Consider the following 15,914-nt stretch of genomic DNA (forward strand, 5'->3'; position numbering starts at 1 on the left):
TACAACTGCCGGAGATGATGTGTGTTGCGAGTTCGAAAGGGTACAGGTGTGAGCTTAGTGCGGCCGCTAACTATTAATTAGTGGGCGGCTTTACGCGACGCAGTGCGAGCACATGATTTAAATAGCCGGCCCATTTTAGCCAGAGAGCGGCAGCAAATAGCATCCGGGTCTGAATCAGGCCCTGAGATCATACTGTAGGTCTGATTCCCACCATGGCCCCAACTGTGTGGAGTTTGTATATTCTCCCTGTGCTTGTGTGGGCTTCCTCTGGCTACCGAAACTACATATACATGTGGGAGGGAGTATATTATTATTATTATTATTATTATTATTATTATTATTATTAACAGTTTCTTATATAGCGCAGCATATTCCGTTGCGCTTTAAAGTATAGATAGATTGTATAGATATATAGATTGTATATCTATCTATATAGAGTATAGATTGTAAGCTTCAATTAGGCAGGAACTGCTGTGAATGGCGAAATATTCCCTGAAAAATATGTGTGTGCTATATAAATAACTGGTAATAATGATAATGAGAATATACAGGGATAGGGAGTCAGCGAGCCAGATGTAGGATAACATTTCCCTCCACAGTTTCTTCATGTTTTGTACTAAATATATATTCTATAACATCTTAACAACTTGCCTGGCATGGTCACTTCAGATGCAACCACACCTGGCTGGGCTTTCCCTGACACGGTCACATCTGATGCCCACTTGGCGGCAGTGGGAAGATAATCGTCCTGCAGCCGCCAGTCTTAGAGGGACCTCAGTGATCAACAGCCTATGGAATCCCCCCACCCAGCTCTGTAGTCACCATGCAGCGGCTCTGTCCATAGCGTGTCCGAGCCCCGTGACACAGGGTGGTATACTAATCAAAATATAACATAGCACATCAACATTTCAAAAGCATTCCAGTTCACATTTTCGTTGAAAGGCATTTCGATTTTTGAGTCAGAGTTCTACACAATCCCAATGGTTTGTGACTTTGTTTACAACTCCGATGGTGGGTGGACTGCGGATGTGCAGGTCCTGTATAGTGCATTTGCAGAACGAGTCCTGCGAGGTCACATGCAGTGCCCCCAAGCAGCAGCATGATTGGGGGGAGGGGATGGTACGGCACTGCCCGTGTTTCCAGAAAATGGGAGGGTGTCGCTCCATCTTCTGGGAGTGATGGGGCCAGTGCCTGAGTCTTCCAATGCAGATTTACTGGCCTCACAAGCGGGCAGGAGGTGGCCATTCTGTGTAAGCTGATGTTAATCCGATCCTACGTCTTTGATTGTACAATCTGAGATGCCGGTAAGAGGCATCTTTTTCCTTCAGGCGCCTACTGCAGGCATTAGCGTATGTTTGCACAGCAGCTCCATCCATAGACACAGATGCTGTGCAAAATCATTCTCCTCACTTGCTACATATTTAACACATAGGGCTCTATTTATTAACATTATTTTTACTAAAATAAAGTGAAAAAGGGTGTTTTCACACCCTTTTCACATTATTTTAGTTTCACCTGTAGTTACTATAGGGCAATTGGAGTAGAATTAGTAAAATTCTACTCCAACCCCTAAGTATCACTTATTTTTAGTAAAGCAGATTGCATTTCCCATAATTGTAATGGGAAATGTGATCCGACCTGAGTTACTAAAAATAAATTGTAAAAAAATACCGGGGGAAGCCCTGTGATAATAACGCCACCTGGAGGTGGCGTTATCCAGGGTCTCCCCCGGTTACCGGGCTCCCACTCTGCTCTAATGGGGAGTGCAGAGGCGGGAGCCGGTACCAGTAATCAGCTGTGTGGTCTAAACAGACCGCAAGCTGATTGCTGTAAAAAAAAGAAAAAAAAAATGGAAACATTTTTTTTTACTTACCTGAATCCAGGGACCGGTGATCGGGCCTCCAGTGATGGCTCCTCTCCGGTCAGCTGGTCTCCCACAGTGCACTGCTGCCCGGTCATCAGGTGATCGGGCCCCAGTGCAGTATGGGAGATCACCTGACCGGGAAGCCCGGAGAAGATCACCGGAGGCCAGGAGGATGCAGGTAAGTGTAATGAAGGGAGGGGGGGGGTCGCGGGGGGGGAGGAGGGGGTCGCAGGGGTCCGCGATCGAGGGGGGCGGGGCTTAGCATCGTGGGGGGTAGCAGCGACGGTGGGTAAAATACCGCGACTACAGTGCGGATGGGATCCGCAGGGACAGTGCTTTATAGCAAGCTCTGTCCCTGCAAGGGATTTATAGTAAATCCCTGAGATATTGCCTGAATTCGCAATGCGAATTCACTCGGTAATATCACCCATAATCACTTTACTATCTACCAGCTCTCTTATGAAATGGTGTCTTATGGCAATGTGCTTGGATCGACCATGACGTTTGGTACTGGAAGACAAGTCAATTGCACCTTTGTTGTTGCTGATGGAGTAATTTGGACTAAGACGTGTTCCATGTAAATTTCTTCTACTAGCTCACCGTTTAAGAAAGCTAAATTAAAGTTCAGTTAGTATAGCAACAACTCATACACAGTATAAATAGCAATATAGCAGTATATGTATACACAATTTACTGAACCTTGCAATAGGCAAGAAGATCCCCCCATGGTCAATGCCTGGTTTCTGGGTGTAACCCCAGGCAACAAGCTGGGCTTTGTAGTGAGCAAGACTAGCTTCTTGCAGAAGACCCACTTGATTTTGACTGTTTTGCAGTCACTCGGACAGTCCACAGTGGTCCATGTGTCATCGTCATTTAAAACTGTAAGCTTTTTATCTATGGCTGATTTCTACATTCTCACTCGCTGCTATATTATGCTTCTTGTATAATATGAGGTTCATAGCAGACAAATTTAGCAAATTTCTCGTTGACATGTCATTTTTGGCTAAATTAAGCTAATTAAAAAATAATTTTTGTCTAATTAGTCATTAAGGAGGGTGTCCCAGTGGTCCTGCACCAAGTCCTGACATTTTTCGCAAAAATAGGGGTTTTGCACAACTTATCACCTGTTAAGACAGGGGTGGGGAACCTTTTTTCTGCCGAGGGCCATTTTGATATATATAACATTATTCACGGGCCCGGTGCAGGCCATGTCCCCTCCGCGTGATTTCACATTGGTGCGGGGTCACAATCACCGGTGATTACAGCAATGGTCGGAGCATCATGAGGATGCTGTAAGGGCAGCAGTGTGACCGTCTGTAGTGCCCTAAGGACGCTTCAGGCAGCACTGCTGCATAGATTCTGGCCATTCTAGGCACCCTGGTAGCCAGATGAGGGCCAGACCAAATGATTCCGCAGGCCTTATATGGCCCCCGGGCCTGACTTTACCCATCCCTGTGCTAAGAGGTGGTGAAAAGAAATTTGCGGTAATTCCTATATCAGTTTTCGCATATGCAATAGGATAGCCTGATAACCATGTTTGGAGAAAAGTTTTCACCGGTGAAAACTTTTCAGGCAAAAACAGGTTATCAGGTGGAGAAGTGAACCAGTGGAGAAGTTGCCCATAGCAACCAAATAGCTTTCAAGTAGCATTTATCAAGTACAGTCTATAAAATAATAGGTAGGAGCTGATTGGTTGATATAGGCAACTTCTCCACTGGTTCACTTCTCCACACTTTTCACTGCTTGATAAATAGATCCCCATGTATGAAACAGGACTCCACAGTGACACCAAAGGGACAGGAGCCAGGTGCTGCACTATAGCATTACATGCAGCACTCAGCTCCTGACACAGTGAGGCAGCCGACACTGCACACAGACTGGTCCCCATGGGTAGTCACATCTCCAGGACCCCCGGAGCAACTAAAACAGAGGTTCGGGCTGTGAGCCACGACTCTAACCATGAGGCCACACCCCCTACCAGCTAGGCCACACCATTTTTTTTTACCAGTGTACAATTCACCTCGTGCACTACAATCGTATTTGCACTGGGTGTCACCACGGGGAGGGACGCCACTGCCAACCAACCAGCTCCTGTCAGTTTACAGTCTGTGTTTGAAAAATTACAGTTAGGAGCTGATTGGTTGGTACTTTATCTCTCCACCTTATCACTCTCCAAGGCTTAGTGCATCTTCCCTAGAGTTGGGGGAGAGAAAGGGAGAGAACAATGTTGGGGAGTGAAAGGGAGATTTATTAAAGCTTGGAGAGAGATAAAGTATAGAGAAATAACTTATGAACCAATCAGCTCCTAACCATCATTTTTCAAATAGCCTGTAAAATGGCAGCTAGGAGCTGATTGGTTGGTACTTTATCTCTCCAAGGCTTAGCGCACCTCCCCAATGTGAGGATGATTGTGACAGACTGCTTTGTGATGTCACTAAGTTGGCTCCCCCGATCCGAGGCAGATCCGAGTCAGGCTCGACTTTTCCGCCTGACTCGGATCTGAAATCGAGGCAAAACGTCATCATCCCGCCTTCCGGGTCTCGCAGGTTTTGGATCCTACATAAGGTACCTGCGTCGGCGCCATTTTCTCACTTGGCTGTAGACAGTGAAGAGCGAGGGTGGGAGTTAGGGCTGGCTGGGCTGTGTAGTGTAGTGTAGTGCAGAGTAGTGTTGTGCTGTGCTGTGCTGCGCTGTGCTGCTGTTGTCCATAAGGGCTGTGTCCACTCCTCCAAAGTCCATAGGGGCTGGCTGTGTTGTGCTGTGCTGCTGTTGTCCATAGGGGCTGTGTCCACTCCTCCAAAGTCCATAGGGGCTGGCTGGACTGTGTTGTGCAGTCAGTTGTCCATAGGGGCTGTGTCCACTCCAAAGTCCTGTGCAGAGCCCCAGTCCTAAAGGGGTACTGTAGTGTTGTCCAGGGGGTGCTCTGTCCATCAGGGGTGCTCCCCCCAAGTGCAAAAAAAAATAAAATATTTTCTGTGTTTGTGAATTGTGTGCGCAGTAGCCGCACGTGCATCAACAAAGTAGTGCCAAGCGTGCGCCTGTGTCATAAGTAAAGGGCCGGCTGGCTTGTCCGTTAAAGGGTGCTGTAACCCCCTAAGTACACTCCAAACAAAATAAAAAAATATTTTCTGTGTTTGTGAATTGTGTGCACAGTAGCCGCACATGCATCAACAAAGTAGTGCCAAGCGTGCGGCTGTTTCATAAGTAAAGGGCCTGCTGGCTTGACCGCTAAAGGGTGTTGTAACCCCCAAAGTACACTCCAAACAAAATAAAAAAATATTTTCTGTGTTTGTGAATTGTGTGCGCAGTAGCTGCACGTGCATCAACAAAGTAGTGCCAAGCGTGCGCCTGTGTCCCATAAATAAAGGGCCGGCTGTTTTGAACGCTAAAGGGTGCTGTAACCCCTAAAGGGCACTCCAAACAAAATAAAAAAAAAATTTCTGTTTGTGAATTGTGTGCTCTGTGGCTGCACGTGCATCAACAAAGGAGCAGCGCCAAGCGTGCGCCTGTGTCCCATAAGTAAAGAGCCAGCTGGCTCATTTCTTAAAGGGTGGTGTAACCCACAAAGTGCACTACTCTCCAGCAAAAATAAAAAAATATTTTCAGTGTTTGTGTGCGCCTTAGCCGCACGTATATATCAATATAACATAAATGGTGGACCAAACTTTCTCCGATAAAAATAAAATAGGGAAAGATCAAGAACCACTTCCTCCTAGTGCTGTTGCTGCTGCTGGGAGTTGTTCATCATCCCAGAGAGGAAGTAGGAACACCACTACTTTTACTAAACAATTGACCCTCCAACAGTCCCTAGCGATGAGGATGAAGTACGACAGCAGTCATCCTGAAGCAAAACGTATATAACTGAGGCCTTGACTGCTATGTTGGTGTTAGACGTGCGTCCGGTATCCGCCATTAGTGCAGTGGGATTTAGACAATTGATGGAGGTAGTGTGTCCCCGGTTCCAAATCCCATCTAGATTCCACCTGCATCCTCAAAGCAGCAGCGACAAGCGTGCGTCTGTCTGTTAAAGGGTGGTGTAACCCTCAAAGTGCTCCAAAAAATAAAAAACTATTTTTTTTATGTGTTTGTGACTTGTGTGCGATGTAGCCGCACTTGCATCAACACAGTAGCAGCGCCAAGCGTGCGCCTGTGTCATAAGTCAAGGGCCGGTTTGGACATCTGGTCCGGACTGAAGGACGTGCCAACAATTTCTGACAAGTCTACTGTCACTGCATATGATACTGTCCTCAAAGCAGCAGCGACAAGCGTGCGTCTGTCTGTTAAAGGGTGGTGTAACCCTCAAAGTGCGCTCCACAAACAATAAAAATATTCTTCTTTTTTTTTCTGTCTTTGTGAAATGTGTGGGCTGTAGCCGTACCTGCATCCTTAAAGCAGCAGCGACAAGCGTGCGTCTGTCTGCTAAAGGGTGGTGACACCCTCAAAGTGTGCTCCACAAACAATAAAAATATTCTTCTTTTTTTTTCTGTCTTTGTGAAATGTGTGGGCTGTATCCGCACTTGCATCCTCAAAGCAGCAGCGACAAGCGTGCGTCTGACTGTTAAAGGGTGGTGTAACCCTCAAAGTGCTCCAAAAAATAAAAAACTATTTTTTTTATGTGTTTGTGATTTGTGTGCGATGTAGCCGCACGTGCATCAACACAGTAGCAGCGCCAAGCGTGCGCCTGTGTCATAAGTCAAGGGCCGGTTTGGACATCTGGTCCGGACTGAAGGACGTGCCAACAATTTCTGACACGTCTACTGTCACTGCATATGATACTGTCCTCAAAGCAGCAGCGACAAGCGTGCGTGTGTCTGTTAAAGGGTGGTGTAACCCTCAAAGTGCACTCCACAAAAAATAAAAATATTCTTCTTTTTTTTTCTGTCTTTGTGAAATGTGTGGGCTGTAGCCGTACCTGCATCCTTAAAGCAGCAGCGACAAGCGTGCGTCTGTCTGCTAAAGGGTGGTGACACCCTCAAAGTGTGCTCCACAAACAATAAAAATATTCTTCTTTTTTTTTCTGTCTTTGTGATATGTGTGGGCTGTAGCCGCACCTGCATCCTTAAAGCAGCAGCGACAAGCGTGCCTCTGTCTGTTAAAGGGTGGTGTAACCCTCAAAGTGCGCTCCACAAACAATAAAAAAATTCTTCTTTTTTTTCTGTCTTTGTGAATTGTGTGGGCTGTATCCGCACTTGCATCCTCAAAGCAGCAGCGACAAGCATGCGTCTGTCTGTTAAAGGATTACATCGGTGACAGCATCCAAGTAGGCATGCCAGACAGTCCGTACCTGTACTGGCAGGAAAAAGAAGCAATTTGGAGGTCCCTGTACAAACTGGCTCTATTTTACCTGAGTTGCCCCCCTCCAGTGTGTACTCCGAAAGAGTGTTTAGTGCAGTCGGGAACCTTGTCAGCGAAAGGTGTAGGAGGTTGCTTCCACAAAATGTGGAGATGATGTTCATAAAATGAATTATCAACTCTTCCAGGGAGACCAGCCTCCAGAACGTACAGAGGGACCTGTGGTTGTTGATTCCAGCGGGGACGAATTAATACTCTGTGAGGATGAGGATGTACACAACACTGAAGAGGGTGAGGAATCGGTGGATGAGGAGGATGAGGACGACATCTTGCCTCCGTAGAGCCAGTTTGTGCAGGGACAGATTAATTGCCAGCTTGTTTTGTGGGGGCCCAAACGAACCAATCATTTCAGCCACAGTCGTGTGGCAGACCCTGGCGCTGAAATGTTTGGTTTGTTAAAGTGTGCATGTCCTGTTTATACAACATAAGGGTGGGTGGGAGGGCCCAAGGACAATTCCATCTTGCACCTCTTTTTTTTCTTTGAATTATGTATTGTTTGGGGCCTAGTTTTTCAAACTGCCATCCTGTCTGCCACTGCAGTGTCACTCCTAGATGGACCACGTGTTTGTGCCGCCCACTCGTATCTCTTAGCATAGTCATCCAGCTACCTCGGTGCAACCTTTTGGATATAAAAACACTATTGTGAGGTGTGAGGTGTTCAGAATAGACTGGAAATGAGTGGAAATTAAGGTTATTGAAGTTAATAATAGCATAGGAGCAGAAAAACCCACAAATTCTGTGATTTTAGCTGTTTTTATGCTTTTTTAAAAAAAAATACAGATCCAAAACACAAAACCCAGAACCCAAAACACGGAAGGGTGGTTTTGGCAAAACCAATCCAGATCCAAAACACGAAGAAAGATCAAGATCCAAAACCAAAACACAAAACACGAAAAGTGGCCGGTGCACACCCCTAGTTTATATTAATCTAAATGTTAATAGCTGTTATCCTACCAGGCCGCAGGCGCTGGTGCTTTGATCAATTTAGGTGGCTGTGGGGGGTGGTGGAGGGGGATTACTTTATTTTGTATTTGTTTCTCATTATTGTACATATATTGTACATGCCAGTTATCATCACTCATGGTTTTTTTGTTTTTATTTAACTTTTTTGGGGCTGTTCACCCGTATAATTTAAAAATGACTCTTAAAACATATTTAAGCAGTTTCAGTATTATATCTCTTAATTTGCTTTTATGTGTAGTCAGTCTAATTTAGATTTGTATCATTTTTTTACCTATATAAGCAAGTCCATATGGACATTTTAAAGCCGAAAAACATTTAGGCTGTTACATGTATAGAATGTACTGTATGTAGAGAAGATGGGCCGCTTCAAAATTTCCATTTGTTATCTGTTATCTATTCTCTATACCAGTGGTGGCAAACCCTGGCACTTCAGCTGCTCTGGGACTACATATCCCAGCATGTCCTGCCACAGTTTTAGCATTCCCTAATAGCAAAACTCTGGCAGTGCATGCTGGGATATGTAGTCCCACAGCAGCTGGAGTACCAGGATTTGCCACCACTGCTCTATATTATGGTATTAGATGACATGTAATTATCTTAATCTATATTATCATAACATACTATAATTACATGCGATATAATGTGCTTCAGTCATCTTACAATCTTTAATAGGACTCGATCATAGAGGGAAGTTCATTAAAACATCCCCCATCTATTAGAAGTGAATATTTACTTGTTGCAATTCAAAAATAAAATAGAAAGAGTGTATTATATAATCATACTTGCCGAAATCAGTTCAGCCTTCCAGGAGGGAGCTGATTGTCGGCTAATAGCGGGGGGCGGGGGTGCCCATTGGGGGCGGAGCGGGCATTTTGTGTCACAAGCCTGTATATAATGCAGCTAAAAAAAAAAAGATTAATAAAATTAAAAAGCAGCTGGCCTGGGAACTGTATAATGGAACATCATTAAATTAAATTGTTCTGATCTGCCAGTCAGTATATTTCTCCATTTTGTAATGTCATATTTTCATTTTATATGAATTAATTAGTTGTAGACTAAAATAAAATAAAATGCAGTTATTTATATTTGTAAAAGAATTGCTGGCAAAACACCTGCTTTTCTGTGTGCTTCTGCTGGCCCTGCACACCCTACACTAGGGCCGTAGTGAGCCGGCCTGGGCCCCAGTACTATCATGGGGGCAAGGCCTAATCCTGGGAGGCGTGGCCTAATCCTGGGAGGTGTGGCCATGACCCATTAGAAAAAAAAAACATTTGAGCGCTGGGTGGTGCTGTGAGCTCCTCAGGCTGGTGCAAATCCATGGGAGGACACAATTGGTGTGATTGCTCCCCCCCCCACAGGCAGAGGAAGGGAGACTGCAGCTTCAGCTCAATGGCAGCGAGCAGTCTCCCTGGTCTCCCACTGCAGCCCAGCACACAGCAGCATGTGCTGGGCTGCTGACAGGTAAAAGTGAGGGGGTTGTGGTCAGACCCAGGCCCTCTCTAGGCCCCTTCAACAAGTCCAGGCCCGGGTAATTAGTACCCTCTCCCCCCCTCATGGCACCCCTGCCCTACACTTCATTCTATGCATCACTAGTAGACAGATAGCAATAAAGTTTAAAAAATGGATCCATCTTTCCACTGTACATTGGAAATACATGTATATATGTAATGTAGGTAATAAGCCAAGAACATAAATAAGTTATAGCAACTCACATTATTACTTGTTTCATTTACTTGACAACCATTGTGTTTATCTTTCAGAAGAGAATTTACCACGAATTGCACAGATTCTGTGCGTTAGTAAATAGCCATGAATATAAGAACGCCTTTTAAGAACTTGCTTCAAGAGCATCCGGCGTTCTTACTATGTCTGTATGGTTTCTTCTTCCACCTGAGACCTGCAGAACCCTTTTACATTTCATACATGACTGGGCCCAGCAAGAACTTCACCATGGAAGAGGTAAGAGAACACAAGTCTTAGTTATATCAGTAACATGGAAATTGTGTGAAATTACAATACACTATAATATATGAATTGTATGAATATAATGGAAATATAATTCTATTAAGGATACTGTCTCCTGGTCATACATTTGAAAATATGACAACTGATATCAGACTCTGCTGTCACTAACAGATTGCTGATCATGTGACTTCTTTCTCCTCATGTCACCAATAAGCTCTCCACAATATGGACATACAGTGTGCTGCTTCTCCAGTTGCCAGTGCTCCTCTTTACTGACCTCTGCCGATACAAACCAGTCATTGTGTGCCAGGGCCTGTTCCAAGTCATCAGCTACAGCCTCCTGTGCTTTGCTTCCAGTGTCCAGGCCATGTAGTACCTTCAGGTTACCTCAGCCATGGTCACTGCATGCGACATTGCCATCTCTTCCTATGTACACAGTGTGGTGACCACTGATCGATATGAGAAGGCCTTGATCTATTTCCGAGGGTTTAGCCTGCTGGGATACACCATAGGTGCTGTGTGTGGTCAGCTCATGGTGTCAGTTGGTCATTCCTCCTACTTTTACCTGAACACCCTTACCTTGGAATGTGCATCAATAGCTTTCATCATCGCCATTCTCTTGCCCATGCCCAGCAAGGAGCAGCCATGTTCAGAGTGTACAAATGACCACATCAAACACAGACACATGAACGCTGTGCACAGCTGTTATAAGACCGTGGCCAAGTTCTTCAAGCAGCAGTGGCTGGAGCTGCGCAAGTGCTATTCCTGCAACACCGTTACCTGGTCCTTATTTTGGGCACTTGTGACAGCTGGATCCTACCAAGTGATTGGCTCTTCCCAAATGCTCTGGGATAGCTTGGAACATTCTGACAGCGTCTATGTGCTTACTGGAGGCGTGGAAGCTGCTGCAACTGTGCTAGGTATGACATAGATTACGCAGTGTGGGTAATTATGTGTCTCCATCATACTTATCTCTAACCTCACACACTGGCTAGGGAGGACAAGGTCCTAGGCACATATCCCTTTCTCATTAGATGTACTAAACTGAAAAATGTGGTAAAATGGTGTTGTCCTGGGTTTTGGTAGGAGAAGCTACTACCACTGGGCATGTATAGCAGCTTTGTACTGTCCCTTAAACTGCATGTTGCATGAAATAATTTTTTATACTTCTGCTATTACGGCAACCGGAAACCCCCCCTGTATTTGCCTATGTGCCTTGCCAAATATATATTTTATAGAGAACTTGGCCCTGTTCAATGAGCATATTGTACTTTCTTAAAACTCATTGATTTTGCAGTCAACAAAATTTAAATAAGAAAGATGAAATGATATAACCTATATAACTTCTGCAAAGAAGAAGATTAAAATAGCAACATTGAATATTTACAATGAAGATTTTATTTCCCTTATGTATCAAGAACGGGTGATAATATTTATTTTAAGTTGCTCCGATCATATCAGGTCAGTAAAATACACTATGTCAGCTCATAGCTACTCTGCACCTTTATGTTTCCTGCAGGTGTATTTGCATTCTCTGTGAGGGGCTGCATGAAGATGGACTGGAGCTTCTGGGGAGAGCTGGCTCTGTGTGTCCTCTGTGCAGGGGGCAGTGCTGCCGTATTCGCCATGGCCTACTATAACAGTATCTGGGTGGGCTATGCTGGCTACATTGTATGTAAGGCCTCCTATATGATACTTGCCACAATAATAATGTAAGTATGCTCTCTGTACCACTACTACTGAGATGCCTATGTGTCATACTATTACCATGTACAGATCTATAACAGTCACTGACTAATTATTTTGTTTCCTTTGCATGTAAAACAAGCAACATGATTTTTATTCCCAGTTCTTTCATCGTTAGTCATTATAGGCCCCAATGTGCTGGTTTATTTTGGAGACATAATAAGGAATATAAAGAAACCTTGATGTGCTTCATGCTGCATTTGTCCAAGTGAGTTGGGTGCGTGTTCCAGTAAAGATACCTTTATGTATTTTTCCCTACCATTGTTAATGTGAGTAGGGTACGTTTAAATCCCATCTTTTGGTCGCATGTTGAGCCAGTATATTTTGCCCAAAATATAAAGATACCTTTTGGAGCTTAGATATATCCATCTCCATGTGAGTGTGGTACGTCACCTTTCCATATAGAAAGAAATCACTTCTCATGAACACTTTGTTTATATGAAAACATCAATGAACTTTTCGAACTATTCTACACAGATGTCCTTTTTTGTCTCTTTTGTTTTGTATATTGCCTGAGGAGGAATCCTTTCAAGAGAATGACAAGCCTAAAAGGACTGTTTATGAGTATAATTTATTATTTTTATTTTATGAGCGCTTTTAAGAACACTACCTACTTTGTGTACCCAATGTGCTGTGTACAATGGCCCTGATACACAGATGGAGGCAATGCCGCAGTGTGCACAGTTAGAGCAATTATCTGTGACCTGCACATGTATATGAGTCACACTGCACATGGGTCACTTTTCAGTACCCTACAGTTATAGTACCATATATTTGTAGTACCCTATAGTTGTAGTACCCTATAGTTATAGTACCCTATAGTTGTAGTACCCTACAGTTATAGTACCCTATAGTTGTAGAACCCTACAGTTGTAGTACCCTATAGTTGTAATATCCTATAGTTGTAGTACCCTACAGTTGTAGTACCCTATAGTTGTAGTACCCTACAGTTGTAGTACCCTATAGTTGTAGTACCCTACAGTTGTACCCTATATTTGTAGTACCCTACAGTTTTAGTACACTATAGCTGTAGTATCCTATAGTTGTAGTACCCTATAGTTGTAGTACCCTACAGTTGTATTACCCTATAGTTGAAGTACCCTATAGTTGTAGTACCCTATATTTGAGGTACCCTACAGTTTTAGCACACTATAGCTGTAGTATTCTATAGTTGTAGTACCCTACAGTTGTAGTACCCTATAGTTGTAGTACCCTACAGTTGTAGTACCCTATAGTTGTAGTACCCTACAGTTGTAGTACCCTATAGTTGTAGTACCCTACAGTTGTACCCTATATTTGTAGTACCCTACAGTTTTAGTACACTCTAGCTGTAGTATCCTATAGTTGTAGTACCCTACAGTTGTAGTACCCTATAGTTGTCGTACCCTACAGTTGTAGTACCCTATAGTTGTAGTACCCTACAGTTGAAGTACAATATAGTTGTAGTAGCCTATAGTTGTAGTACCCTACAGTTGTAGTACCCTATAGTTGTAGTACTCTATAGTTGTAGTATCCTATAGTTGTATTATCCTACAATTGTAGTACCCTATAATTGTAGTTCCCTACAGTTGTAGTACCCTATAGTTGTAGTATCCTATATTTGTAGTACCCTACAGTTGTAGTACCCTATAGTTGTTGTACTTTATAGTTGTAGTATCCTATAGCTGTAGTACTCTATAGTTGTAGTACCCTATAGCTGTAGTACTCTATAGTTGTAGTACCCTATAGTTGTAGTACCCTACAGTTGTAGTACCCTATAGTTGTAGTACTCTATAGTTGTAGTACCCTATAGCTGTAGTACTCTACAGTTGTAGTACCCTATAGTTGTAGTAACCTATAGTTGTAGTACCCTATATTTGTATCAGGGTCATAGCTAGGGTAGTGCGGCCGGTGCCATCGCACAGGGCACCACAGGTCCGGGGGCGCTGTTTGGACCTGTCAATTTTCTGTTTATTATCATTCTTGCTTGTAGATTCCTCTTATTTCATCCCCAGCATCTCCTGGCCTCTCCTATCTCTTCCCTGGCCCTTCCCCATGAAGCCATGGCCCTTTTTTGAGTGTATTATGTCCCTTTGAAACATGAGGGGGGCGCCAATGCTCTTTCTGGCACAGGGCACCAAAAATTCTAGTTACGGCTCTGATTTGTATTACCCTATAGCTGTAGTACTCTACAGTTGTAGTACCCTATAGTTGTAGTACCCTATAGTTGTAGATCCCCACGTCTTGTACTGTGTTATATAACTGATGCATGTCCCACTCCTATCCTAGGCTGAATATTGCTGTCAGTGTGAGAAAGGAAAAATCCGCTTTGGTATCTGGGATAAACAATGTTGCATCCCTGCTGCTGCTGGCAATTGTGAACGTAGCAGTGAATGGTATAAAGCTAGATATCAACAGTCAGGTAAGGACGCCCTGGCCACCATCACATTGTTTCCTATACATATGTACAAACTAGTAAGGGAATTATTGTGTTTTATATAAAATATAAAATGAAATGTAAAAATCAAGTGTATTTTACTATGACATAAATGTACCATTTGTTCTTTATGCTGGCTTATTTCCAGTATATGTACTATAAAAAAAAATCCATGTTAAATGTATGGTAACGCCATCCTTAGTGCTACTTTGCAAAAATAAAACTGACGTTTGATGAAACGCTATTCCCTGGGATGGAGCTGTCCCCATGGATCCCTATGAGGATGGCGGTAACTTAAAGGAGGTTAAGGATGGAGAAATATTTAATTGATCCCACGGTAACTATTTAATAAACTGAACAAACTGCAGAGATTGCTGTTCTCCAGATTATTATACAATAAACATGCCCCCCAACGTTCTCAGGATGGGGCTTGGGACACTGGCCCTTATTCAGAGCCAGATGCTCTTTCAGAGCGCTCGCTTTGAACCAGGGCGTGTTTTTTTAGATTGTTTCGGTCTCCTGGCCGCTCACATAACTGTGGGTGATCACCCACAGCTTTTGCAAGCGGCCAGGTGATGATCGCGATGGTCGCAACCATCGCGACCATCGAGGCTTGCGACAAGACCCTTGTGGTAGGGTCTCGTTCCTGCAAGCCCTAGTGAGCTTCCGGCTCTAAATAGAGCCGGAAGCTCACCACTGACATCACTGGTGATGTCAGTGGTGCCTCCCACAATCGGCAGGAGTTCCTTCGGGAACGCCTCCGTTTATGTAGCCACCCCCCCGCCTGCCTCCAAAACGGGTCGAGCTGTCAATCACAATCGACAGCCACCCCATTTTGGTGCAAGACCTGCAGCGACGGAGCGCCCGTCACTGGCCAGGTCTCATGCATGCGCACGCCAGAGGCGGCGCATGCGCAGGGGAAAACATCAACCCGCTTGCGAGCGCATAGTGCTTGTGAGCAGGTCTGAATCAGCTGCATTGTGTGAAGGGTGTGACCTCATGGAAAGGGGGTGTGGCCTTGCTGGTGTGACCAGCACTCCTGGAGATACTGGGCTGCCTCAGGCTCTCACTGCACTGTGATCAGATGCCGTGCACATGCCGCACACCAGCAGTGAGACTTGTAGTGTTCCTCCTGAACTCCACAACCCCACCCCACCCGCGGGAAACTGTGACCCATGAGTGGGATGACAGGACAGTAATAGAAAAGCGGGACAGTTGGGAGGTATGCAATAAATAGGCCACCAGACCACGTGTTATAATAATTTCCCTGATCATACTGTAGCTCTACTTTTCTTTAATTATGTTTTTCTTTTAGTTTGTCATCTATGGTGTCTATTTCCATGTAATATCAGGGATATTTGCTTTCATCTGAGTCTGCACATTGACTAACAAAAGAAAGAAAAACCTCGGAGACCAGCAGACCACCAATGACAGCACAGGATGCCCTTAAGACAATGCCATCAGATTTTTCTGGTGGGTGGTCCCAGCACCCAGCGTATCTAGGCAGAGCTCCTCCACCCTCTAGGTGTCTAAAACCATCTTGGCACCCACAGTATACCCTCAGGCAAGAGCACACTGCTGCCATGGTCCCTGCATTTTCTCTGCCTC

The 15,914-nt window shown here is 44.4% G+C and overlaps 1 pseudogene; it reads left to right on the plus strand.

Moving 5' to 3' along the window:
* The first annotated feature begins 9,988 nt into the window (after positions 1-9,988).
* Positions 9,989-15,678, plus strand: LOC148532211 (thiamine transporter 2-like; annotated as a pseudogene).
* The last annotated feature ends 236 nt before the right edge of the window (positions 15,679-15,914 follow it).

Source organism: Taudactylus pleione, unplaced genomic scaffold (genome assembly GCF_031769625.1).
Source record: "Taudactylus pleione unplaced genomic scaffold, aTauple2 ptg000081l, whole genome shotgun sequence".
NCBI classification, from domain to species: Eukaryota; Metazoa; Chordata; class Amphibia; order Anura; family Myobatrachidae; genus Taudactylus; species Taudactylus pleione.